Consider the following 25,710-nt stretch of genomic DNA (forward strand, 5'->3'; position numbering starts at 1 on the left):
TGGTTCGCTTTCCAAACACTTACTATACAGCTGAAATCAACTTAGCCGTCTGTCAAATGGTGTTTGCTCATATTGCTTTTGGGCTAGCTAGATCCTGCTGATAAGACGGCTGCCCTGCTCAGGATTAGGAATCTCAGGCAAGACTAGCGAGGAGCAGAAGTTTAAGAGTTACAACATTGCCAAACCCCAAAGCCATAGCACCTGCTTTGACCCATTCAAGGGGATAACAGACTCCATTTGAGAGAACGCTTGCCTTCACCCCAGGTCAGTTGGGTTAAGCATGATATCATTGGCTCTGCTGGGACAACACATTGGTAAAAGCCAAGGCTTTGCTTTTGAAAGGTGCTGATAGACAGATGTCTGCTCTGGAGAATTTGGGTAATTTTGGCTCAAAAAATCCAGCAATCTCTGCTGTCGACAAGAAAGAGGTTTTCCATGTCTCATACATCCAGATTAGCTGTCTCTAACCTCAAATTCACAGGACTATTAATTGCTCAACCCCGGATGATATCTCCAATTTGTAAAACACCACTCTCCAAGACTGCAAGACATTCCAAACTTCACCTTCTTCATTTTCCTGTGTGTGTTAGCTGGAGTTATTGCCATGGTTATAGATGCTGATGCAGAGAAATCAGAATAACCAAAAGGGGCCTGACAAATCTCTAAGATTAGAAACCAGGGATGTTTATTAGTCCACCAATATTTGGGTGACCAGCAAGGGGCCTGGAGTTACACTAGCAACTGCAATTCTTGAAAAATGGTCAAACCAAAGACAGCAAAAAGGCATACCAGGATGAGGAAGAGGCATGGCGTCAGTCAGTCCAATGTATTTATTGAGCGCTTACTGTGTGCACAGCACTGTACTAAGAGCTTGGGAGAGTACAATGTAACAATAAACAGACACAGTTGCTGCCCACAATGAGCTCTTATAAGAACTTGTACTTCCCAAGCGCTTAGTACAGTGCTCTACACACAGTAAGCGCTCAAAAAATCCCAGCTCTGCCAATTGTCAGCTGTGTGACTTTAGGCAAGTCACTTAACTTCTCTGTGCCTCAGTTCCCTCATCTGTAAAATGGGGATTAAGACTGTGAGCCCCATGTGGGACAACCTGATCACCTCGTATCCCCCCCAGTGCTTAGAACAGTGCTTTGCACATAGTAAGCGCTTAACAAGTACCATCATTATTATTATTATTAATAAATCATCATCATCATCAATCGTATTTATTGAGCGCTTAGTATGTGCAGAGCACTGTACTAAGTGCTTGGGAAGTACAAATTGGCAACATATTTAATAAATACGGTTGAATGAATGAATGAATGAATGAACTAAATAGGTTTTTTGGAGTTTTGGTCACAGGACCTCTGGAGAGGATAACACAATCCAAAAGGAGCACCTGCTTCAAATTCAATCACATTTATTGAGCACTTACTGTGTTTAGGGAACTGTACTACGTGCTTGGGAAGTACAAGTCGGCAACATATAGAGACGTTCCCTACCCAGCAATGGCTAATGACTCATCTTCAAGTGGCAAACACAGGTAAATTAGTCCCATAGGTCCCTTAAAGTCAGTTCCCCAGACAAGGTACCTCCCAAACTACCCTCTGTGGAAAGCATTAAAAAGGACATTAACTGGAAGAAAGACCCTAACCAGCTTTCTCACTCAGAGTCCAGAAGGCATGCAGGAGAAGAAGCTGGGTTGCCATTTGTCTGCTATGTGATCTTGGGCTTGTCACAATTTCTCTGCCTCGGTCTCTTCATCGGTAAAATACCTTTTCTTCCTCTGATTGAAAGTCCCATGTGAGATTAGGACTGTTGCTAATCTGATTATCCTACAACTAGAATAGTATTAACATATAAGAGGTTCTTAACAAATACTACCATCATTACAATTATATTCTGAGGTGGAGCAGAAAAAATTGGCATATAAAATATATCCTTCTGATTACCTCTCCCTCTCTCTCTCTCTCTCTCTCTCTCTCTCTCTCATGTATAATCACCAGAATATTTGTTGCTGGTATAATTATCCACAGAGCTGTCACATTCTACACTGGAAAGTGCCAAACAACCAGGTCACTAGGTAAGGCTTTTTGGTTGAAACTTGAGGTGCTCACAAACTCTCGCAAATAACCCTAGGGAGGAATGATATTTTTTTCCTTTTAGTGTCTACATAGCTTTTACTTTTTGGCAGTCACATAACTACCCACTCTTATGCTTATTAAAAAAATTTAAGTGAAAATCATCTTAGAACCAGTCAGCAGTTTCTGCAGACAGTCATTGTAAACCACTTGCTTCTCTGTGAGTCAGGACTGTCAGTTAAAGTACCTAGTCTTTGCCTAGTTTTTAGCAATAATCCTGTAAAGAATCCTCAGCGACTGAAATTACCCACTGGTTCAGAACCTCACTCAGCACAACTTCAGGAAAACCAGGGTCTCTATGATGGTTTTATTTTTAAATGGTATTTGCTAAGCACTTATTATGTGCCAGGCACTGCATTAAATGCTGGGGTAGATACAAGGTAATCAGATTGAACACAGTCCATGTCCCACATGGGGTTCACAATCTTAATCACCATTTTACAGATGAGGTAATGGAGGCCCAGAAAAGTTAAGTGACTTGCCCAAGGACACACAGTAGACAAGTGGGAGAGCTGGAATTAGAACCCAGATCCTTCTAACTGCCAGGTCCGTGCTCTATGCATTAGACCAAGCTGCTTCAGTGGTTTGCACATACCTTCCAAATCTCAAGAGACACACCAACTCACTCCGGTAAAACAACTGAATTTAAAATAAAACTGGGGGAAGCTTAATTTGGAGAAAGCACAGAAAAGAAAAATGAAGAGCCATCGTTTTGGGAAGGGCTTTAAAACCAGTAGACTCCAGTGATAAGAAAATAGTGAAACTTGATAAAGAGGCGGAAGAGTATTTGCACTGAAGAAGAATGCTAAAGGACAACCTTAGTACAGCCTCTACAAAGAGTAAGAGCTCAGTAAATACCATTGATTGATTAAGAGAGTGCTACTTTGTCCCAAGGTTTAGTGGGTGGTTCCAAGTAATTGGCCCATTTTGCACAGGTAAAAATCTCTGAAGATGGTCAGATAAACATGCTGCTTATATTGGCTCTCCTTATCAATTTTCTTCACATTTGATGTTACAAAGTTACCCAATCCTATGACCAGGGAGTGACCTGAGGGAAGAGGGAGGTGGAACTTTCCTCTGGAGTGACCAGGGGTGGGACGGACAGAGATGCCACTCTGGCAGAGACAGAGTGCTTGGCTCGGCTGGAGAGCAAACTGCCCTCAAGGGTTGGAGATGGGTGGTGGGAGCCAGATTACATCACACGTCTGGCAGATGTCAGTCATAGGAGACACAGCACTATGTTCAATCCCTTCTATTAGGGATTGGTAGACTTAATAGGCCACCCAGACAGATTCGGAATCCAGTCAAATGTTTCTTATGCAAGTCGCACCTCCACCATGGGCCCTAGTGGACTGACTCCCTGATGCCTTTGCTCTGAATGGACTCTACATTAGGAATGTGGGGAGAGGAGCTGGATACTCTCGCTAACCCTCTTCAGTCAGCACACACTGACTCTGGCTGGGCTGGCATGAAGCTGAACCTGGCCAGGTTAGGCCATGTTTGGACATCCCCCCCCAGTGGCTCTATAACCCCCTTTTGAGGGAGTATTTTAGGCTGATGGGGTGGGGAGAATTCTAGATTTTGGTGGCTGAAGGGCACCGGATTTGAATCAAATCTGGGCCGAGGTACCTCAACCTGGAAGTGATTAACTAAGCCACTTGGATTCAGTCTGTCTATGCTTCCTGCCTAGGGAAGCAGCGTGGCTCAGTGGAAATAGCACGGGCTTGGGAGTCAGAAGTCATGGTTTCTGGCTCTGCCACTTGTCAGCTGTGTGACTTTGGGCAAGTCACTTAACTTCTCTGTGCCTCAGTTACCTCATCTGTAAAATGGGGATGAAAACTGTGAGCCCCATGTGGGACAACCTGATTACCTTGTATCCGCCCCCCCTCAGCGCTTAGAACAGTGCTTGGCACATAGTAAGCGCTTAACAAATGCCATCATTTTATTATTATAGAACCTTGAAATCTGAGGTATGGGTTTTTTGGGGTTTTTTACTGGGCTGGAGTTCCCATTTCAACTGGTAGCGCAACTGCACCGAAGTCACCTATGTGAAATAGTTAACGTCAAGTGGCAAGTCAGGATCATGAAAAACAAGGTCCTGGGACACAGTGACCATGAATATTTAAGTAATGTTTATGATCAGTCAGTGATATTCCTTGAGTACCTAAACAGCATAAAGTAGTGGATAGAGCATGGGCCTGGGAATCTGAAGGTCACGGGTTCTAATCCTGGCTCTGCCACTTGTCTGCTGTGAGGCAGCGTGCGTCTGCTGTGTGGCTTGGGCAAGTCACTTCACTTCTCTGGGACTGGATCATTGAGATGGTGATCCCCAAATGGGACAGGAACTGTATCTAATCCAATTTGCCTGTATTCACCCCAGCTCTTAGTACAGTGCCTGGCATATGGTAAGCACTTAAATATTACAATTATTATTATTGTTGAAGATCACTTGGGAGAGAACAATAGAGTAAGTAGATATAATCCCTGCCTTCAAGGAGTTTACAGTCTAGCAGGGGAGACAATCAATACAATGCAGATAGGGGAAGCAACCACACGTGTAAATGTGCTGTGTGGGTGGAGAGAGTGACATATTCCCTGCCCGAAACAAGCGTACATTACAGACTGTCAAGGACAATTCTAAGCACTGGAGTACATGCAAGATAAATCATATTGGATACACTTCCTGTCCCACAGGGGGCTCAGGATCTAAGTAGGAGGGAGAACAGGTTTTGAATCCCCATTTTATAATTGAGGAACCAAGGCACAGAGAAATCTTTTGCCCAAGGTCACAAAGCAGTCAAGTGGCAGAGCTGATATTAGAACCCAGGTCCCCCGTGTCCCAGGCTTGTGCTTTGTCCACTAGGCCATGCTACAATGCAAGCACTAAATGTCCCCTGATTGTTTCAGACAAAATTATTATTGGCAGTTTAGTTCCAAAGCAAGGGACTCCTTAAGCCCACAACTATCTACTGTAACTGACTCCATTTATAGGCAAGCAAAAAGGACATAGATGTCATCGGAGAAATGCTCCAGATCTCACAGAAAATCAAAGACAGAACTGCGTAGACCAGTGGACTCCCAATCTCCAGCACTAACCACCACACCACCCTGCTTCCTGACACCGGAATAACCTTGGCCATCAATAGCAGCAAGAGGACTGATCCATCTCAGTTATACATGGCAACTAGACTGTGAGCCCACTCTTCTAGACTGTGAGCCCACTGTTGGGTAGGGACCGTCTCTATATGTTACCAACTTGGACTTCCCAAGCACTTAGTACAGTGCTCTGCACACAGTAAGCGCTCAATAAATACGATTGAATGAATGAATGGCAACGAGCTCCTCCCATCTGGGCCAGCCAAACCACCGAGCTTACCTGCTTGATCTCTGCACCAATTGTCAGGTGTGTGACTTTGGGCAAGTCACTTCACTGGGCCTCAGTTCCCTCATCTGTAAAATGGGGATTAAGACTGTGAGTTGCCCGTGGGACAACCGGATCACTTTGTAACCTCCCCAGTGCTTAGAACAGTGCTTTGCACTTGGTAAGCACTTAATAAATTCCATTATTATTATTATTCTTTTGGGAACATGTCTACCTACTCTGTTGTGTTGTACTCTCCCAAGTGCTCAGTACAGTGCTCTGCACACAATAAATACAATTGATAGTTCGCTCAAGGGGTTCTGATCGATGCCAACTTCTCAAGTTCTAACAAGTCAAGCTCCACATGGCTGCACACAGGAAACACTCATCCCAAGGGCTGCAGGCTCCAGCCTGAAGCTAGGCGACTGCTAACTCCCCAGAGTGAGCAAAAATGCAGGGGAACACATTTGGCAGCCCATTTCTTGAAGGATTCTTTTTCGGGCGGGGCTCAATTCCCACCTCCTGTCCTGGCTATGGGGGAGTTGGTTAGTCTCATCACTCGTCAGGAGAGGGTATGGAGCCTTTCATTTTGGTAGCTGGATCCCTGGCCTCCTTTATCACGCTCCCCTAGCTGACCTGGCTGCCAGAGCGTGTTTATTACTGAAATGAACCTTTAGACTCTGTCTTGGCTGGCCCTGGCCTTGGAAAGAACATTCGCTAAGATTGCTTTAGTTTTCTTTCAAAAATACATCGACAAGCCTTGACATTTTTGGAACCATTAATGCTCAGGAGATTTATTCCTAGAGGCCTAAATTAGGAATTTTTTTTTTACTTTAAAAACGCAACAATGTGAAGTGCTACTATGATGCATTTCTGCCACTGGTTAAGAGGAAGCTTTGGCTGACAGTTTTAACCTTTTCCAGGCATATTCTTGGTAAAGGTCTACCCAGGACCCCAAATGACCAGTGTCTAGTGGTTTTACTCTTTGCCTCCTTATTAGGAACTCCCCCTGTGGGGTGAGCAAACAGGGTCCCCTGCCCTGCCAGAACAAGAGTGGTTGGGATCCCCTGCCTTGCCGGAACAAGAGTGGTTGGGGTGTTGTGGGGCATGGGAAGAGCTGGAGACAGAGTCAAAATCTGCATGATTTGTCCATCAGCAAGGCAGTAACATGCACCGCACAAACAATCTACTGTGTGGAGAACGCTGCATTAAGCGCTTGGGAAAGGACACTACAATGTCTGAAGTTTGTTTTTTGCAGTTTTCTAGTACTCTCATGACTGCATAAAGCCTCAGTCCTGATTATCTCTACTCAGGAAAACAAATATCATAAACAGAGGTCTGGCCCTCTCATGCTTTGACCTCCACACTTTGCAGTAGGGTTACAGTGTCACCTCCCAGCTCAGGTCAGAAGGAGTTGACATGCAGATTTTGACTCTCTCCCCAGCTCCCCCCATGCCCCGCAACACCCCATCCATGCTTGTTCTGGCAGGACGGGGGACACTGTATGCTCACCCCACAGGGGGAGTTCCTAATAAGGAGGAAAAGCGTAAAACCACTAGACAGGTCATTTGGGGTCCTGGGTAAACCTTTACCAAGAATTTGCTTGGAAAAGGTTAAAGCTTTCAGCCAAAGCTTCCTCTTAACCAGTGGCAGAAATGCACCATAGTAGTACGTCACATTGTTGCGTTTTTAAGTAAAAAAAAAAAGGAATTCCTAATTTAGGCCTCTAGGAATAAAACTTAGTGTAAAAACACTCTGGGCATGTTACTCCCCTCCTCAAAAATCTCCAATGGCTGCCAGTCAACCTATGCATCAAGCAAAAACTCCTCACTCTCGGCTTCAAGGCTCTCCATTAATCACCTCGCCCCCTCCTACCTCACCTCCCTTTTCTCCTTCTCCAGCCCAGCCCGCACCCTCCGCTCATCTGACGCTAACCTCCTCACTGTACCTCCTTCTCACCTGTCCCACCATCGACCCCCGGCCCATGTCCTCCCCCTGGCCTGGAATGCCCTCCCTCCACACATCAGCCACGCTAGCTCTCTTCCTCCCTTCAAAGCCCTACTGAGAGCTCACCCCCTCCAGGAGGCCTTCCCAGACTCAGCCCCCTTTTCCTCTCCTCCTCCCCATCCTCCCGCCCTACCTCCTTCCCCTCCCCACAGCACCTGTATATATGTTTGTACAGATTTATTACCCTATTTTACTGTGCATATTTACTATTCTATTTATTTTGTTAATGAAGTGCATATAGCTTAATTTCTATTTATTCTGATGACTTGGCACCTGTCCACATGTTTTGTTTTGTTGTCTGTCTCTCCCTTCTAGACTATGAGCCCATTGTTGGGTAGGGTCCATCTCTATATGTTGCTAACTTGTACTCCCCAAGCGCTTAGTACAGTGCTCTGCACACAGTAAGCACTTAGTAAATACGACTGAATGAATGAATGAATCCAGCTGCTACCAAACGCTTCTGAAATTGAAAACGATGGTCTGCAGAGAATAGGCTGCATGACAGAGGGATGAGCAAATGTAATGTCATCCCCTGAACATCCTGAAGGTGCGGAAGCCCTCGCCAGCTGCTTGGGTGGGTGTTTCTCCACTTTGTCAGAGACACAGTGTCCTCCTGTTGAACTCTGTATGGTTGGGGGTCAGTTCCCTTGAAGCTCGGTGGCAACGCAGACTACACACAAGTCTGCAGGCACTTTCCGGCAGCACAAGGAGTACGTGAGGCTCTGGCGATGGGGCTCGTCGACCTCGGCTTCCAAGAGCACAGCTGCTGGGATGAGCCGGCGGGGGGACCTGACAGACGCCCGCCTGGCCAGACGGTCATTTCTCCGGGAGCTGCCGGGAACACTTCCCCTCCCTTGGGCCTGCATGCTTCTGCCCCAACCCTCCGGCCTGACGGATGGGGTGGGGGGCTAGGAGCCCCATAGGTTCCTGGTTTCCTTTTGATTAATAACAAATTTGCATCTCTTCTCAGCCCCCTGGCTAATACGGACATTTAAAACCCAAATCCATACACATAGCCGACCGCTGTACACAAGAGGCCATTTCAAAAGGAATGCCTGCGTAGACTTGCTCATTTCAAAACAAAGTGATGCTCCTTCTTAGCAAATGTGATACGAGTGACATAAAAAACTGAATGGACACTAGCGTGATTTCAGATATCCGAATGTTCCATTTCAGACAAAAGGAAACAATGACTGGGCTTCCTTTGGTGGGAGGTTAAAAAGTACCTTTTTCTTTATTTACTCAGTAAGCTTTTAAGAAAGCTGAAGAGAGCCAGGCCTATTTTTCCTGTAGGGATGGCAGGAACCCATATGTCTTTGACTGGGGAGTGATAAGACAACGGTCAGAGCTCAACCAGCAGTAAACCGCGGCAGGAGGGTGGGGGTGAGAGAGGATAGGCCAAGGCTGTTAAAAGCCAAAGAGAGAGGGAGGAAGTTTTTGATGGAGACACCAAACAGCAGTACAGAGTTTCCTCAATTCAATCTCTGAAATAAAGGAGGGGCTTTCATCGTTTTTTTGTTTTGTTTTTTTTTAATCAGGCAGTCCAGTTTCCAGCTGGTCTGTTCCCTGAATGATCCTAGACAACTTTATGCCCAGTATTTTAATCTTGAACACCCAGCCTCAAAGAATCCCTACCAAACATTGCATGTTCTCGATTCACAGGACTCTTCTGTGGAGGGGAGAGTGTGTGTATGTGTGTATGACTGGCGGTAGCGGGTTGCACACAAAATGGCTTCAGGAGGCTGGAGATGTCAGAGCACCGCTCTCCCAGATTCCCCTTCCCAAATGGTGCATAGGAGGTAGGGATCAGGGAATTTCAAGCAAAATCAGTTCAGTTGCCGACTCCTCTCCAGAGGCCAGGGTAAGATCATACACCAAAGAAACTTAGATCATGAGGCTAGTGGTGAAACTGTGCCCAGGGCCCTGTGTACAGAGCACTGCATTAAGCACTTAATATATGTCATTACTTGTTAAACTTTAAAATAAGACATTTGCAAGGATTGAACATTTAAATAAAAATACGAGGGAGTTGCAGGGAGGAATCAATTAAGGAGTGCCTTGAATTCTGAAGGCTCATCAGAGGCTACTCTATTCTCAGACCAATGTTTCTGGGGAATCAAACTACCTCTCTTAGCCTGCTGATCTCCCATCCTGGTTCACAACCAGAAAAGGGCAATTGCAGCAACCAGTAACACTTTCTACATACATGCCTGACTCTACGCAAGTAGTTAACAGGGTTATACTGGAAATGAGATCATTGCCTCAGGTGAACATGTTTTCACAGCCCAACAGCCTTCAAGCCCGAACAAAACTAGGCCAGGCCCAAAAAAGCTGGCTGTGGACAGCTTTTAATAAAAATTGAAAATATGTCCCTCAGCGATGGTTTTACATTATTTACAATAAATAAAAGCTACATATAAAATGCATATAAACTTATAGTTATAAAATTATGTACTCATTTATACACCACACACAGCAGCACTGCCCAGAAGCCATTCTGAAGCTTTCTAGGGAAAACTGGGCAAGACATCTGCCCCAGGGTGCACAATCTGAAAATAAGGAGAACATCTAAACACCATGAACACCATGAACACATAAGCAGCAGTGAAGTTTTGAGTTACAATGAAAGGTATTTACAATGTTTTAAAATTTACAGCCTGTTCCAGCTTTACAACACATCAGTTTTGACTTTACAATGCCAGCCTCCTTTATGACACTGGTTATGGGGGTAGGGGTGAAATGGGGAAACAATTTCAAAAGCCATGACAGAGGGAGAACAGGAGGAACGTTTAGGGAGGACAGAGTGGGAAAGGTTTGGGGAAGGAAAGTAGGTTAGCTGATCAACAGGCAAGGTAACCAGGGAGAATTGACATGCTCATCTTACCCGTAAGGAAGTAAAAGAGTCTGCTATCCTATTGTGGAACTGCTCTGACTCAATACAAGTACATTAGCATAGCCACTTTACTCATCTCTATTTGAGTAAACAATCCTGGGTAATTTGGGATCATTTTGGATTGTAAGCTTGTTGTGGGCAGGGAATGTGACTACCGACTCTGTTGTATTGTACCTTCCCAAGTGCTTAGTACAGTGCTCTGCACACAGTAAGCATTCAATAAACCAATTATATTTATTGAACACCTACTGTGTGCAGATCACAGTACTAATAATAATAACACTTAATAAATGCCATTACTATTATAATGATGGTATTTGTTAAGCGCTTACTATGTACCAAGCACTGTTCTAAGTGCTGAGGTAGATACAAGGTAATCAGGTTGTCCAACGGGGAGCTCACAGTCTTTATCCCCATTTTCCAGATGAGGAAACTGAGGCACAGAGAAGTGAAGTGACTTGCCCAAAGTCACACAGCTGATAAGTGGTGGAGCCGGGATAAGAACCCACAACCTCTGGCTCCCAAGCCCGGGCTCTTTCCACTAAGCCATGCTGCTTCTCCAAGGGCTATTACTAAGGGCTGGGGAGATTACAGTACCATTGACTGACAATTTATAACACTGTTCATATGAGAAAAATTGGTCCTGTACTGACCTAAGACCCAGTGCCCCATTGAGCCATATTCTGAGCACTTCTTATATCAATCAATCGTATTTATTGAGCGCTTACTGTATGCAGAGCACTGTATTAAGTGCTGTCCTACCTTCATGGTTGAAGACCAGACCCCTGAGACCCACTGGCCTTTTATAGGGATTTGTCACAAAGATGCCAATCAGCTGGGGCAGATTACAGAAGATGGTACAAGTAGATGATCATTTCTGGAGGCAAATAGCATTTATCAAAAAGTTTTTTTTGTTGCTGATGTAGTCCTGAAACAATGGGGAGGTTTTTTGTTAATGGTATTTATTAAATTCATTCATTCAATCGTATTTATTGAGTGCTTACTGTGTGCAGAGCACTGTACTAAGCGCTTGGGAAGTACAAGTTGGCATTCTTACTATGTGCCAAGTACTATACTAAGAGCTGGCACAGGGACAGTCTAATCAGGTTGGACCTGGTCCATACCCATGTGGGGCTCATAGTCTTAATCCCCATTTTACAGAGGAGGTAACTGAGGTCCAGAAAAGTGAAGTAGCTTGTCCAAGCTCACACAGCAGTAAGGGGTGGATCTGGGATTAGAACCCAGGTCCTCGAACTCCCAGGCGCAGACTCTTTTCAATGATTGAAATGATATTTATTTCAATGATAATGACAGGCCAATCAATGATATTTATTGAGTGCTTACTATGTGCAGAGCACCGTACTAAGCTCTTGGGAGAGAATGATACAACAGAATTAGCAGAAGTTCCCTGCCCACAAAGAGTTTACAGTCTAGAGGGAGACTGACATTAATATGAATAATTTATAATATATAAAGTAAAGATATGTATATAAGTGCTGTGGAGTTGGGGTGAATAGCAAATGTCCAAAGATTACAGATCCAAGTGCATCCAAATTTCAAATTTAGTAAGTCTTTGGTGTAGAAGGAACAAGGACATGCATGGCATAGTGGATAGAGCACAGGCCTAAGAGTCAGAAAGTCACGGATTCTAAACCCAGCTCTGCCAGGTGTCTGCTGTGTGGCCTTGAGCAAGTCGCTTAACTTCTTTGTACCTCAGTTACCTCATCTGCAAAATGGGGATTAAGACTGTGAGCCCCTTGAGGGACAAGGACTGTGTCAAACCCAATGTTTAATGTCATTATTATTATTTCATTCCCACGGTGGGCCTTCTGTTTTCCGAAGCCTTAGTCTTAGAGCTCGTCCTAGAGGTTTCAGAGCCGAGTGCCCTCACCTTCCTTGTCTTTCTATGACCGAAGAGGTCAAACCAGACTTTCAGAAATCTCCTTTATCATCACTTATTGACACTCAAGGGGTGTGTGATCAGGATGGGCATAGTCTTCAACCAGCTTTCTAGACTCCTGAATTAGTAAAGAACTGTCTGAATCCAGGAGCTCGGAAAGCTTTTGTTGGAAAAGAAAAAAAAAACAACAAAAACTATCAAAACAGGAAGAAAAGGACACCTGGACATTTTAAATTCTGCTTTCCTTTAAACCACCCAAAAAAAATGTTTATAAAAATGCAAAGCAAAATAGAGTCAATTTTGATTTACTAGAGGGAGAATCTGCAGTCCACAGAGAGCAGCAAGGATCACTACTTTTACTGTTGTAATAGTCTCTCAATCAATGGTATTTATTGAGTTTTTACTATGTGCAGAACACTATACTAAGCTCTCCTAAACACCGTAAGCACTCAATAAAAATCACTGATCGATCTTCAAAACACACTCTGTGAGAAGAATTGAAAGAGTTGGGATGTCCCAGGTTAATGGAGAGAAAACTTGGAGGGGAGGCAGTGAAAGCTCTCAGCTCTGACTGGTTTGTGGTTAAGGGGTGGTTTGGATGGCCATGTTATTCCAGGGAAGACAAAGAGTGATAGTCCCAAATGTTGAAGCGGGTATAATAAGTTAAACAGACAAATCCCTAGGAATGGCTAGTCTTTTCCTCCCTGGAGGTCTGGAAGTCCAAGTTAGAAAACCCTGGCTGCTTTAGAGAATTTCCTTCAATCTGGCACTGATGCAGGTGGCTGGATTAGATGACCCTGAGGTCCTTTCCAGACCTATTCATCTCTGATTCCCTTTCTTGTTTCCTTCACTTAAGACTCTGCATTTTCAAGCTACTTTACAGCTTTGTGGCTCAGGGGGCCCCACAATTAGACATTCCAACCTTGGTTGGCTCCATTTTCTCCAGTACCCTCTGCTTGCGGGCTGGGCAATACTACCTGGCACAAAGAGCTCCCTGGAATTGCTCAGCCAGCTCTCCGGGCACTGGAGAGCAGCACTGTCCCCTGATACTGAACCCTATTTCATTCCTTCCCACTTTTCACCTTAGATGTCTCCAGAAAAGTGACATTATTCCTGGAAGTGGCATTGGTAACTGCAGGATTCTCCTAGCTTGCTCTTCTAGTTTGTCTAGCATTTTGGAATGAGCAAGTGAGTGGCTGTTTATTTCCCCTGGGAAGCTTGCGGTGAAGAGGGCTCCAGTTCACACACCAGAGAAGAGGCTCAAAATTCCAGAGGGAAATGATTTTTTCACTACGCTTCTCTGCTCTTCCTTCCTCCACTCTCTCTTCCCTAGTTGTGAGGGAAGACCAGAAGGATGAAGACAGGCACAGATCATGGGCCTGGGGGTCAGAAGGTCTTGGGTTCTAATCCCGGCTCCGCCACTTGTCTCCTGTGAGACTTTGGGCAAGTCACTTCTCTGTGCCTCTGTTACCTCATCTGTAAAATGGGGACTGAGACGGTGAGCCCCATGTGGGACAGGGACTGTGTCCAACCCAATTTCCTTGTATCCACCCCAGCGTTTAGTACAGTGCCTGGTGCATAGTAAGTGCTTAACAAATACCATAATTATTCATTATTAGTATTACTTTCAAGTGTGTCCTGGTACTGCAGGCAGGAGGGAAATATTTGGGCAAAACCTAAAGATCTGGAAAGTTATCCCCAGGTGGCACCGGGGATAAAAAGTTGGTGCAAACTTTTTGCTACAAAAAGGTTTGAAACCTGCTAGACCTAAGAATAATGAAAATAATAATAATAGTGACATTTGTTAAGCACTTACTATATGCCACTTGGGTAGAAACTAATTAGGTTGGACATAGTCCCTGTCCTACAGGGGGCTCAGGCTAAATAGGAGGGAGAACAGGTATTTCTACCTCATTTTACAGATGAGGAAACTGAGGCACAGAGAAGTTAAGTGACAAGCCCAAGATCATCCAGCACACAAGTGGAAGAGCCAGGATTAGAACCCATGCCTTCATGGGTAGCATGGCCTAGTGGATAGAGCATGGACCTGGGAGGAATAAGGACCTGGGTTCTAGTCCTGACTCCTCCACTTGTCTGTGTGACCTTGGGCAAGTCACTTAACCTCTCTGTGCCTCGGTTACCTCAGCTGAAAATGGGGATTAAGACTGTGAGCCCTGTGTGGGACACAGGCTGTGTCCAACCCGACTAGAACGGTGCTTGACACATAGTAAGTACTTAACAAATACCATCATTATTATATTATTAGTATAGGAGGCTTAGTGCTCATTCATGCTTATTTAAGATTTTTATTTTTCAGCAAAGGTTTCAGCTCACTGTGGGGTGAATGATTCACACCGTCATGAAAAACAATTTATGGGATACACATGTTGGCAGGAAGGCTGAACTGTGTGTTATTCAGATGAAATGGAAGGCAATTTGCAAGGTGATTGGGTTTATTATTAAGGACAAAAAAAAATGCCAACTTTGCCTGAAAGGAACAGTTTATCCAGGGTGGCCCAGCACAACATAGATCATTTTGTGTGCTGTAAAAAAATTGTTGTGAAACTTTAAATTTACCAGAAGTGGAGATGAGCTATTTTACCTGTCTGGCCCAGAAAAAAAGCCTTGTTTAAATCACTAACCTGATAAAATAGTGGCCAAAGAGTACATGTGAATCCCTTAAACACATTCTTTAGCTGAGAATATTTATCGGATTCTGGTTCAAATTTGGGGTTGCCTTTTCTTCTAGAAAAGCTCATTACTCAGGAGTCCAGAGCAATATATCATTACCTCAGTGATGCAAACCTGTCTTAACAACTAGCATTTTGAAATATTTACCTGGGACATATTGTTACTTTCATCCTATTCACTGGCACTATTCCCTTTGTTAGGTACTTGCAAATGTAAAGAAAGTAGCCTTCCCTGTACAATTTGTTTAAAGGTATTTCAACATGTTGAGAACACAGATTTTCTTGGCAAATTTGAATTTTACATCATATTCTTCCTGGAAACCCCTCCCTCTGCAACAATTTTCCCAAGAAGATTTTTTTTTTTTTCAAAAAAGGAGAACTTTGCATGTGTGACATTGGATTTTCTGAAACGGAATTTCTTAAAGGACTCTTCCTTATGCCTCTATTCACATTTTATTTTAAGTGGGCAGTAACATCTAAAATTAGTTTACATTTGAGTTCATAATATAATGATTGACACCTGTCCTTTTAAGGTCACTGACCATCATACTGGAAGAAGGAAGAATTTTACACAGCACATTTCTTTTAAAAATGGATTGTGCCCTTTCCCTTTTTTAAGTGCTTTGCCTGAACTAATGCTTTAGTTTTCTTAACAGCAACAATACTTGATCTCCTCAATGGGCCTTAGTACAATCAACCGAGCAAGCATTTAAAGAGATTTCCTTCCCCTCATGAGATGCTATCAAAGCACATGGCACAGACTGGGGTGCAGGTTACAAAAACCAGCAAAAAAACAACACAGAGTGTACATAGGTGGTAGGTTCAGTAAAGTCTTGAAAAAATATATGGCTTTTGGACACAAGGAACACCATTTCCCAGCATATTTCTTTGGCTGGATCTGGTGGGTAGGGGAGACATCCACTTTTTCCTGATGAACTAATTTTAGATTGTGTTTTTACCAGAATGGGAGCACAGGTAAACTTCATTTCCGCTTTTCAGACATTAGATAGGTTTTTCAGATTTCAGGATGGTATGACAGTATCTCTCTAAATCGGTATCCTTGTGCTAGAACACCTGACTCATGGTATGAGAAGCAGAAGCCAGAAAGAAGGATCTCAGTAAAGATGGTCCACTCAGTAAGGGAAAGTGAGGATGGATAGGTAGGAGTGTGGGGAAAGGGGAGAAGTGGGAGTGTGGGGAAAGGGGAGAACAAGGACAGAACTCTCAAATCCCTAATATTTGATCTTTTCCAATTTCATCTTGCAAATACAGGCTATATCATATCTCAAACAGCAGGAAAAAAATCCCTAAAGACTACATAAAGTTGCCTTGAGAGGTATTAAAAAGTATATGATGTACATACACGTAAACAAACACAGACTCACATATATAGATTAAAGTACTTCTTCTTATGGCAACTTTATTTCAGTGGGATTTTCATTTTGGAATGAAATTCTCAAGATATTCCTAAAAAAACACTCCTGTCCCAGCTTGGGAAATTAGATTTGTTTTTCCTACCAGCCACCTGATTATTATCACTCTGTAAAGGGCAGCAATTCACATCACTTTTTCCAAGCTCTGAAACCAGGAAAGATGCTTTTTTTTTTTTTCAGAGAGGGCTAATAGAAATTGTCTTGGGAGTTTGGAAAAACATCACAGAATTGTTACCAGGACTTTTGGAGTGTGCTATTTTAGGAAAGCATGTGGGTTCTTTTAAAATACGTATTCAAGAATGCAACAGGGGTTCTACCCACTTCCATTGACATCACCAATTTTTACAATGAAAAGTAAAATTCCTTAACAATGCACATTTTCATATGAGTAACACTATTAAGAAGGAAGAGGTAGTTTGCGGGGGGGCTGACTAAAACTCTTATCTCACAGCTCTGTGGCTGCTGTTGTGCCATGGTCAGATTAGTTTTAGTAGTTTTATTTCACTGTTCCCACATAAGTTTGTTTTTAAACTACATGACCAGGCTTCTGTAACTTCCCCACCAAAAGCAGCTGCAAGGCAGCAAAAAGGTGGCATAGAGCTTCTGTATTTCCCCCAGCAAAAGCCTGGATAGTCAAATGACTGAAGAAGTTTTTCTTACCTTGAGCATGTGTGATTCTAGGAGAGAAGATCAGTGGCTCCCAACAGTAGAGAGAGGGCTGAGAAAGGGCTCTGATCAGCTGCTAGTAACATGCACTTGGCTTTTATGGGCAGGTGGGAGGAGCTACTCTTCATAGTAGGTGGGCAGGAAAGGAGACAGGCAATCCGTTCTCAAGGAACTGTACACTTTATTCTCCGGGGATGGAAAACTAGAGAAGGAGGGGAGAGAGATAAAGAGAAAGAGAGGGAGTCCCTTAACTATGAGAGGAAAAAGGGGATTGAATTGATTTCATTTTAGTCCTAAATCCATTCTTTGCTATGGAAGCACACTACTATTAGAACTATTAAGACCCGTTGGAGGACTTTCAAGCCTCTTGTAAACAACATGCAGGGAAACAAATAAATCTGGTAGAAAAGGGAAGGGACAGAGAGCAGCTGCACGACAGAAGTGCACACACACCACACCCTATTAAGCCTCGGTTTAGGAATCCTGAAGTTTTCTGATACCCTCCAACCAGCCTCCAGTTTCCCCCACCAAAAGTTTCCACTCATTAAAATATCCAAGTCTCCTAATGTTTATTCAACGAGACGTACTTCTTAACCTTGCCATTACTGTACGTGTTCTTCCACGTACCCCGGTGGCTGGCCTTCGGGTCTCTGAAGCATTAGGGTAATCCAGGGAAGTTTGTGGGAGGATCGGAAGAGATTTGCTCACAAAGAAGGGACCTCAAAAGCAGCTGAGATCCTGTAACATCTGTTCTTACCGCACTGGGTTTCTTTTACTGCCGGCCTTTCGGTTACTTTCAAAATTTAACCCCTTTGGGAACCTTGGTTCTCTATGTCTGCCTAGCCAGTGGGACAGTTGGAAAATGTCTAAACATATAATAAGCTGAGAAATTTAGGGGTCCAATCCAGCTACCTTCACCATTGTCTCAAGGATCTAATAATAACTGTAAAAACAGCTTCAGCCCCTCCCCACCCTGCTTCCCCTAAACTCCTCACTGGCCAAGGTCTCACTCCCGGAAACAAGGGGTGTTCTTGGCTTTAAAGGAATTTCCAGATTTGAGATCCTACAAATCCTGATTTCCGGACCCCTATTTGAACAGAACATTTTAGGGTTTCATTCAGAGATAGTCTGATAGCAGAATGGGGAAAAAGGTGAGCCTAAGAATGGTTCCCTCCACTAACAACCCCAGCGGAAGACACATCCATGTCCTATGTATGCACTAATTTAGATAATCTAACACACTGTTTCTAACTGTTCAAGATTCACACATGGAACCAGCCCCGACTGAGGGTTTAAAAAAATTAGCTAACCCATCATATTTTGGGTTAAGTTTGGCTGGGGTTGTAACAGTCAAGACAAGGTGTTTGAAAGTCCCAGTACCATACGGATTGTTATATATGGTGCATTGCTTTTCCTTGTTTATCACTAAATATTCACTTGTGACACATCTACCCCACTCGGTGCATTTGTGCTAACTCTCAGGTTTACTTCACTCTCGGGTCTTTTCTCTTTCTTCTCCTGCAGTATGTTAGGGATTTCAGAGGCACAGAGAAGTTAAGTGACTTACCCAAGCAGAAAAGTGACAGAGCTGGGATTAGACCCCTAGGCTCTATCCCCTAGGCCACGCTGCTTCTCCAATATGTTCTTAAATACTAGAGTTAGCTGAGGGGAAATTAATCTGGGAAAGCCACAGGGAAGAATGAGTTCTTAAGTCTTAAGAGATGGGTAGAGCTGTGGTCTGTTGAATTTGGAAAAGAAGGGCAGACTCCTTTAAAGCCCTACTAAAATGTGATAAAATATCCCTTCTGAGAAGCCTTTCCTGACTAAACTCTCTTCTCCCTATCCTTTCTCCCTCCCTACTATATCAACTATGCACTTGAGTCCTTATCCCCTAGTATTTAATTACTCACCCTAACCTCTCCCTCCACAGTGTTTATGTACATATCTTTACATTCAGTTGCTTCCCCTACCTGTAATATATTTTCATATGTCTTCCCTGCTAAACTGTAAACTCCTAGAGGGCAGGGACCGTGTCCAACAATTCCTTCCACTCCTGACACCACACCTTATTAAAAGCACATCTCCTCCAAGAGGCCTTCCCCAACTAAGCCCTCAATTCCTCCTCTCCTACTCCCTTTTGTGTCACCTTTGCACTTGAATAATTTAATTTATTTATATTAATATCTGTGTCCCCCTCTGTAAATTCAATGTGGGAAGGGAACAAGTGTACCGATGCTGTCATGTTGTACTCTCCCAAGGGCTCAGTACAGTGCTCTGCACACAGTGAGTGCTCAATAGATATGATTGACTGATTACAAACTCTGTTGTGCCGGTGATAAAATTTTTTAGCCAATGATGGTCTCTGAAGAAAATCTTTGTTTCTTTGAATATCTATTTGTAATTTTTGTCATTTGTTTCCCTTTAATTTCACCAGTTCTCCATCTTTAAAAATTCTCACATGTTTAAAAATGGATCTGTTTGGCACTCAGCATTAGTGATTAATGCTGCTGAAGAGCTTAATTATGGTCAAGCTCAAGGTGAAAGAGAACTCTGGCTAAAATCTTGCTGGAGAGCCCCTCTTCTGGCAAAGAAAGATGCCTGGCACACTTGGTACTCCCTGAGTATGATGGGAGGAGGGCAAATTAAGTCTTCCTAGATCCTCCTCATGAAATTTGCTATTTACACATTTCTATTTACACACCCACTCTAATCCTGTGCTGTTAGTGGCAATGGCCCAGTTTTAAAATCTTCTTCTCTAGATTGCATTTTCCACAAATTAGGCAGTTTTCCCAATCCATTCAGGTGGATGGAACACATCTTAGATGGTCAGAAAAAATGAATTAGTTTTTCTGAGTTAAGAATGAACAGACCACAGGTTGGTATGGGGCTAATTGCCCAGACTGAGCCCGCTCTGCTGACTGTGCTATTGGCTTTGGGAAGGTGATTTCCAAAACGTCTGCAGTTTTCCCTTGTTTCTGAACTCAGGCACGTGTCCTGGAAATGGGAAGCACATGGTGGGTTACGCTGCCTTCGTGCTGCCACTTGTTCTTGGCACTATAAAGAAATTGCTGAAATGGCCTTAGACAAGGAGTTCTTGGGGTGGGAGTGGGGGGCAGGGGGAGAGGGGAGTGAGATGTAAGTGCTATGTGCCTTCATGTGATTTTTTGTTTATACCTTGGCTAACTGCCACTGGTACCACTTTTCTGGAGCCAGAAACAAATTTAATCTGGCAGGATGCATATGAATTGGAATTCATGGACATCAGTTTTTATTGCAGCCTGCCCTATCAGTGGGCCCAGATTCTTTACAGTCACAACGTGAAGATCTTGTCCTACAATAAAGCCTCCCTAGAGAAATCCTTTTTAGAGGATTATCTATCTTGCCAGCAGCAACCCGAATGTCATTTTTATCTTAATTGAATCCCTGAAAATACCAGACCAAAACTATGCCCTAAAGGGGCTGTTGGAGACATATTGCTAATTTTGTGATTGCCCCGATTCTAATTTCTTCATCACTATATACTCCTATTTCTGTAAGTTACATGACACATTGATTTATTGGAGAGATAGACAAGCAATGATTGCTTGCTGTCATTGGCACTAGAGGAGATTTGGTGGAGAATTCTGGGAGATTTTCAAAATAAATATAATTCAATGGACACAGACCAGACTGCAACAAAATATTATAGGATAGGAACATAGCTAAGTTAGTGCTTAAAGTTAGAGCCTGGACTTGTCTCTCTCATTCATATTCAGTCTACCAGCAAATTCTGTCAATTCTTCCCTAACATCATCTCTAGAATATGCCTCTTCCTCTCCATCCAAACTGCTACCATGCTGATCTTTCATTCATTCATTCAATCGTAGTTATTGAGCGCTTACTTGTGCGCAGAGCACTGTACTAAGCACTTGGGAAGTACAAGTTGGCAACATGTAGAGACGGTCCCTCCCCAAAAATGGGCTCACAGTCTTAATCTTGATATAATATATAATAGTATTATAATATATAATAATAATGATAGTATATATCATTATTATCATTATTATCATTATTATCATTATCAGAGAAGCAGCGTGGCTCAGTGGCAAGAGCACAGGCTTTGGAGTCAGACATCATGGGTTCAAATTCCAGCTCTGCCAACTGTCAGCTGTGTGACTTCGGGCAAGTCACTTAACTTCTCTGTGCCTCAGTTACTTCATCTGTAAAATGGGGATTAAAACTGTGAGCCCCTCGTGGGACAATCTGATAACCTTATAACCTCCCCAGTGCTTAGAACAGTGCTTTGCACATAGTAAGTGCTTAACAAATACCATCATCATCATTATTATTATTATATATAATAGGTATAATCAAGATCCACACTGTTCTCGTATCCCAGCTTGATAGGATACTGCATCAGCCTCCTTGTTGACTTCCATGGTTCCTAACTCTCCCCTTGCTAATCCTTATTTCACTCTGTTGCCCAGATTATGTTTTCTTAAAAAACACTCAGGACACTTCTCAAAAGTCTCCAACAGTTGCCCATCCATTCCTACCCTGAAAGAAACATCTTCTTTTTGGCCTTAAAGCACTCAATCAGCTCTCCCTCTCTTACCGTACCTTTCATCTACTACAACCCAACACGCACACTTGACTCTTCTAATGCCAACATACATACTCCCTGTGCCTTGAACTCATCTATCCTGCTACTGACCCCTTACCCACATCTCCCTCTGGCCTAGAAATCCTTCCTCATATCTGGCAAACCACCACTCTCTCCATCTTCCAAACCCTCCTAAAATCACATCTTCTCCAAGAGGTCATCCCTAAGTCCTCACCTTCCCTGTTCACCCTCCCTTCTGTGTCACCCATGAATTTGGGTCAGTACCCGTTAAGCACTTTGATTTTCACCTCCTCTTCACAGAACTTTTAAAAATAGTATTTGTTAAGTGCTTACTATGTACCAGGCGCTGTACTAAGTGCTGGGGTAGATACAAGCTAATCAGGTAGGGACACAGTCCCTGCCCCACATGAGGCTCACAGTCTTACTCCCCATTTTTCACGTGATGAGGAACAGAGAAATTAAGTGACTTGCCCAAGGTCACACAGCAGACAAGTGTTGGAGCTAGGATTAGAATCCAGGTCCACTGACTCTCAGACCCATGAGCTTTCCACTAGGCCACAGTGTTTCTCACTTATGCAAATAGCCATCTTTAATTTATTTTAATTTCTGTCTCCCCCTCTAGTTTATACACTCCTCGTAGGCAAGGATCATTTTTACAAAGGAGTCTATATACTCCTCATGGGCAGGGATGATATTTTACTCTCCCAAGTGCTTACTACAGTGTTCTGCACATAGTAAGTGTAATAAATTCAATTGATTGACTAAATGATTGATCTACTGTGAGAAGCAGCGTGGCTCAGTGGCAAGAACATGGGCTTGAACCCCGGCTCCGCCAATTGTCAGCTGTGTGACTTTGGGCAAGTCACTTAACTTCTCTATGCCTCAGTTACCGCATCTGTAAAATGGGGATTAAGACTGTGAGCCCCCCGTGGGACAACCTGATCACCTTGTAACCTCCCCAGTGCTGAGAAAAGTGCTTTGTACATAGTAAGCACTTAATAAATACCATCATTATTATTATTATAGTCCTTTGCATGCAGTAAGCCCTCAATAAATTCTAGTGATAAACTGATTTATAGGTGACAAAAAGTCTCAGCATGGACTAATGGAAAGAGCACAGGACTGAGTGTCAGGACTCTAATCTTGACTGTGGTACTTGCACTTGGGTATCTTTATACTCTATTTCTTCTTTGGTATCTGTAATGGATTTTAGATCTGTCACCCCCTCTAGAATGGAATCTTCTAGACAGCAGGAAGCATGTCCATGAACTCTATTATTCTCTCAAGCACTTAATACAGTGCTCTGCACAGATTAAGTGATTAATAAATACTTTTGATTGATTGAGTTTAGTTTGCTAATCCTCTAGTAAGGACTGTCAGAGCTTCTCTCCATTTCCTAAATAAGGATAATTTACCTACAGGGGAGCAAGGAATGGGAAACATCCATCCCTAATTCTGGGCAAATTTTCTCCTCTAGGGACTCAAATGAGGCAGCTTTTACCCTGCTGTAAGATTCACTTTATAACTGAGCCTCCTAAAGGGGCTGGTAAGGAAGGGCTTCCTCTTCATATAAGGAAAAGAGTGGCAAATGGTATTGAGATGTAAGGTATATCTTAGTTTTGAATTATTCAGGGGGATTAGGTTTGTAAAAGTGAACAGGACATTCAGAAATTCCTTCTAACAGCTCGATGGCAATATTATTCACCGCTTGTTATTTTAAACAAATGAGTTCTCGGATATTTATTCAATAAAGTAAAATCCTTCATATTTTGGTCATCCAATTATTTTCTAGTCTCCCTGGGATAATGCTTTTTCTATTTTAAAATGTCTTCTGGTCCATTTAAAATTCCAACTGAAATACCAGCAGGAAGGAAGGACTGGATTTCACTCCTGCTAAAACCTTAATTACTTCCACAGTGGTATTTCTACCAGCCAGCTTCATAATTGTGTTTTCTTGTCATAGTTCAATCACTGAAGGAATATTTCATTTACTCAAAGCCTTTGTTGTGTACTGTTAGATGGCATTGAGTAGAGTTACTCAGCACTGTACTAAGTGCTGGAGTAGATACAAGCTAATTAGATTGGACACAGTCCATGTCCCATGTCCCACATGGGGCTCACAGTCTCAGTCGCCATTTTACAGATGAAGTATCTGAGGTGCAGAGAGGTTAAGTGACTTGCTCAAGATCACACAGCAGACAAATGATGGAGCTGGGATTAGAACCCAACGCCATCCTTCTGGGAGTACTTCTGACTCCCAGTCCTGTGCTCTTTCCAGTAGGCCACGCTGGTTGTCTTTTCTCTGCTGCTCTTGCAAATGTGATTAATATAATAACTTTGAAATCAGAAATGGCCTCTGGGGAACAACCCCTGACCAATAATCACCCATAAGATTGTAGACTGTGACCCTCACATGAACAGGAACTGTGTCCAACCTGTTTATCTTGTATCTACCCCAGCGCTTAGTACAGTGCTTCCCACAGAGTAGGCCCTTAGCAAATACCACAACTCTTATTATAATAACAATGATATTATATTATAATTATAACAATAATAATAATGATGATAATAATCAAAACCTTCTGAGGGCAGAGACTTGTCTTCTGTTGTACGTTCCCAAAGCACATAGTACAATGCTCCGCAGCCCTGTTCTCGGCTCACTGCTTTGGGAATCGGAAAACCTGGTTCTAGTTATGTTCTGCCCATAGCTGGCAAATATGGATGAAGACCCCCACCCTCCACATTACTTTGTTCAGTACCCATGCTTGCCTATCTTCTTGTTGCACTCCTTGACCCAGAGGGAACATGACTGACAGGGATGAGAGACTATGGGTGGCACTAGATAAAGCCTTTCTGACTATAGTCAATCCCTCTGGACAGGTTGTAGGTTGAAGGTTAAAATCCAGCTAATTTTCTAAGACAGACCCAGTTTCAGTGGCTTCCTGTTAGTCCAGCATACAGAGTGTAATATCTAAGTTAGTGCTTAAAAAGTTAGAGCCTGGACTTGTCTCTCTCATTCATATTCAGTCTACCAGCAAATTCTGTCAATTCTTCCCTAACAACATCTCTAGAATCTGCCTCTTCCTCTCCATCCAAACTGCTACCATGCTGATCATTCATTCATTCATTCAATCACATTTATTGAGCGCTTACTGTATGCAGAGCACTGTACTAAGCGCTTGGGAAGTACAACTTGGCAGAGTGTAATACAGAGTGATGTGATGAAAGAAATGGAACAGAAGAGACAGAAGGAGACTAAGATCTTAGGTTTCCTTCTCCTCCCTTTCCCCGCCTTGGTCTCTCAGGCTCTTTTGAAATACTCATGGTTTATGAGATGCGACCTTGATGCATCCATGAAATCATCTGTCTGGATATTAAAGTTGAGAGCTCATCATTTCTCAGAAGCCCCTGAGAACTTCTAAAAACATGGCTTCTAGGGACTTGGGGAGTGGCCGGTTTCTTTGATTTTCCAAGGAGAGCCACCACAACAAAATGCTAAAGGTCAAAGCTCAGTTTCACACTAAAAATGTCCAAATTTTATTTTTCCCTGAGTTCATGGAGAGGTCACCAGTACTGGTTCCTACCCCAGTTGCCAGTAACAATAGTTACAAAAAAAAAATCCTGGGATATTTTGCAAAACCTTCTATGGATGAATGTGAAACTTGATGAAATGATTGATAAACTGGCTGCAGAAATCGATTAAATGGATGGAAGAGGTCCTTGGCATGATGACGAGCTAGCACAGTTTGATGGACTAGGGCAAGATTTCACATTCCAATGATTTTAGAAATATTACCATTTTTTTTCAAGTCAAAACAGAGAACATTTGCATAGCCCTTAGCTAGTTCCTGCTTTTTGCTTCTTCTTCGCCTGCCCTTGCTTGTCTTGCCTCCATGTACGATCATCATTCTAGACCACACGGAAAGTTGGAATTCAGGGTTGGAAGACTGAATACAGATTCAGTTGAAAGAGTAAGCATTTTACCAAAACACTGGAGGAAAAGGCAGGTTAGTTGGACG

At 43.1% G+C, this 25,710-nt stretch overlaps 1 protein-coding gene across 2 annotated transcripts in view; it reads right to left on the minus strand.

Moving 5' to 3' along the window:
- COL8A1 (collagen type VIII alpha 1 chain) overlaps nt 1-17,218 on the minus strand; it is a 131,223-nt gene extending 114,005 nt beyond the window's left edge. For both annotated transcript variants that reach the window (XM_038766373.1, XM_038766371.1), the window contains exon 1: nt 17,083-17,218. The gene's annotated coding sequence lies outside the window, so the exon portion shown is untranslated. The remainder of the gene's footprint in view (nt 1-17,082) is intronic.
- Between the last annotated feature and the right edge of the window lie 8,492 nt (nt 17,219-25,710).

This window comes from Tachyglossus aculeatus, chromosome 24, assembly GCF_015852505.1.
Source record: "Tachyglossus aculeatus isolate mTacAcu1 chromosome 24, mTacAcu1.pri, whole genome shotgun sequence".
Lineage (NCBI taxonomy): Eukaryota > Metazoa > Chordata > Mammalia > Monotremata > Tachyglossidae > Tachyglossus > Tachyglossus aculeatus.